Raw genomic sequence first — 3,419 nt, 5'->3', positions numbered from 1 at the left:
CTGTATCAAACAAATCTTCCATGACAAAACACAATCATATACATAACATATTTTTTGATAATAATTTTTTGGGGAATTTAAAAATTGATTTAACTAGAGATTTTGTAGAGTTTATTATACGACTCACATGCCCCATGGAAGTTTATGGACTTCGTCAAAATTGGTCAAGAAAAAAATGTCGATTTTTATTATTTTTAAAATTGCACCAATTTAAACAGAAAAATTCGAGAAATATTGAGTTTTATTGTAAACCAGCATGGTTTTTGAACCAATTGTACACGGTACAAATTCAAATAAGCAAAAAAATAGTTCAAATGCTCTAAGAATGTTATCGTTTGAACTATTTGTCTTTTGAACTACTACACGTGGTACCACATGCAATAGTTCAAATGATCAATAGTTTAAAAAGTCAATAAATAGTTTAGACTAAATAGCATCGCAATTTACTTTATTTAACGATGTAATAACTTTTTTATAATACCTCAGTTCACTTACATATCAAGAAAATGTTTACTCCTTCAGGTTGCAAAGAAAAGTTTACTCCAATTAATGATTTGAACAGATTTTTATTTGAGAAGAAAGGCTTGAAGAACTTCCACTCCACAATTCACATAGCTTCAGTTGCATCAATTTACGAGACAGAGTCGCAGCATCTTTGGCTTTGATTTTACTGCTAAAAATCACTTGTACTTTTTTGTAGCCATAAATATGAAAACCATAGGTGTGAAGCTGTAACAATTAATTGAGCAAAAAAACATGCGGAATTCTCTGCTCTGATAGCTCAACATAAGTTTTAATATTAAGAATTTCTCTTCCTTTACTTTAATAAAAGTTTGATGAAGAGAATTTAATTTCTTGACCTTTCTGAGTGTTTGTCCGTCCACGAACGTTAAACAAAATCCAGCTAGCCAGCCAGAAAGTTATTTTACAGGGTGAATTTAAAATATTTTTTTGTTCTTCCCATAATAGATTTTAAGTGTTTTAAGTAAGACATGCTAATGGTTGAGAAAGTATCAATGACTTACAAGCAAATCTATGAATTTTCTCCTAGTTGTTTTTAAATCTATTAGGTCGCTTTATATTTCTCACTTATATTATATCACTCGAAAACTTTTTTTCGCGGAATATTCGTCTTTTATGCACAAAATGATGTTTTTTTTGACGAATTTTCGCAAAAATTTTGCATTTGAAAAAAACCGTTATTTTTTCGGGAAATTTTCGCATTTTTTGCAAGGGAAAGAAATTCGAAATTTTTGCAAAATGATTTTCTTTTTTTCGTTGGAAACCTTGTAGATCAATACATGTTGAAGCTATGTGCACCAAGAATTGGAACTGAAGAAGTCTAATCTATATTATAAAAGACATATAATTGTCCTAATCATGCAGAAAGATTATTCAGAGTAGCAATAATGTTGAATTTTATACTAACAAATGCCCCCCTATCCCTCCTCCCAATCCTTTCAGTCCCCTAACCTGTTCAGAAATTGTATAACCTAACCAAATAAAAAACGAAAAAAGAGGAAACAACTCAACGTATTGAAGTTTTTTTTAAAAGACGGAAACTCCTCAACAGTAGAAGTTTTATTGCTATAATAATTTCTCTTCCTTTAGTTTAATAAAGTTTGATAAGAGAATTTGATTTCTTTACCTTTCTGAGTTTCTGTCCGTCCATGTTTGTTCACCAAAATCCAGCTAGCCATGAGCAAGCCGATAGTTATTTCAATTTCACAGGGTGAATTTAAAATATTCGAATTTTTTTTTGTTCTTCCCATAATAGATTTTAAGTATTTTAAGTAAGAGATGCTAATGGTTGAGAAAGTATCATATGACTTAACAAGCAAATCTATAAATTTATATTTCTCATTGTTATTATATCACTCGACAATTTTTTTTCGTTGAATATGCGTCGCATATGCTCAAAATGATGTTTTTTTGATGAATTTTCGCAAAAATTGAGATTTTTAAAGTTTTTGAAAAAATCGAAAACGGATCAAAAATATGAGGAAACGGACCTAAAATTTGACGAAACCAATCAACCAAAAGTGATTTTTAAAGTTTTTGAAAAAAGCGGAAACAGATCAAAAATATGAGGAAACGGACCTATAAAATTTGAGGAAACCGATCAACAAATTGAGATTTTTAAAGTTTTTGAAAAAATCGGAAACGGATCAAAAATATGAGGAAACAGACCTAAAATTTGAGGAAACCGATCAATCAATTGTGATTTTTAAAGTTTTCGAAAAAAGTGGAAACGGATCAAAAATATATGAGGAAACGGACCTGCAAATATGAGGAAATTGATCAAAAAAAGAGGAAACCATTCACCTCTAATTTACCTTACGGATATAAAATATTCGGAAATCTCAACAATTCTAAAATTTTGAGGGATTTCCTCGAATATCTAAAAAAAGGAAATTCCTCAAAAATAATTTTTGATCCGTTTCCGTGTTGAGTCGTTTCCGTGTTGAGGCGTTTGTGTCACCCATTTCGAACAAGCTAACACTAACATTAGATTGGACCAAGTGAATTAGTTTTGGAACTAATGTTGATCCTGTAAATAGAGATTCAAAATATACCGAAAAGCCTCAAAAATTTTGCGGAAACGCCTCAAAAATATTGGAAAATCCCACAAAAATATTTGGTTTAATTCCTCAAAAATATTTGTCAGAAGCGAACGCGCCCTTCAAATAAGTCAGGAAACCCCTCAAAAACTGGGTTTTGAGGGATGTCTGTATTTCTCACAGGCGACTCACAGAAATCGCTGAAACAACTATAAATAATAGCATACGTTATATAATCATAAGTTGGGTTGTAGCGAGTTACGATACGAATTTCGTTTTGTGATATGTTTTGCATAATTGCTATGTTAATGTATTTTATTGTATTATATGTTTTTAAAGTAACTTAATTTCTGTTTGATATGTTTTGTATTTAAAATGTTTTGTAAATTGTGTTAAATATGTATTCCCCCCCCCCCTGTAACGGTGAGTTTTCGTATGATGCGTCAAGGCAAACATTTATTTCTCCGGTGTAAGTTTGGACCGGTCCGACCATATTTACTCAGGGTCGATATTCTTTGTAAAATATTTCTAAAAAAATTAATTTTAAATTCTTATATGATAAAAAAAAATTTTTTTAGGGAATGTTTAAACCTAAAATTCACGCTCCCTTATTTATCACCCAGCAACAGACAGCTTTATTGACTATTGGCCATTGGGTTGAAACGGATTCATTCTGTGTTTTAGTTTAGCAGACTCAGACCTCAGTGTAGAGCAGTGCTTAGAGTGGCTAAAATTTCATCATACTACTCACACTCATTCTGTGCACTTTATACAGCAGCAAAGACAGACAGGAAGCAGTGGGTTTCCAACTGCTGGGCATGATGCCGTTTGGTAATTTCCTAGTGAACGATTTTTGGA

The sequence above is a fragment of the Eurytemora carolleeae genome, unplaced genomic scaffold (genome assembly GCF_000591075.1).
Source record: "Eurytemora carolleeae unplaced genomic scaffold, Eaff_2.0 scaffold350, whole genome shotgun sequence".
NCBI classification, from domain to species: Eukaryota; Metazoa; Arthropoda; class Copepoda; order Calanoida; family Temoridae; genus Eurytemora; species Eurytemora carolleeae.
Note: the sequence above shows the minus strand (reverse complement) of the source record.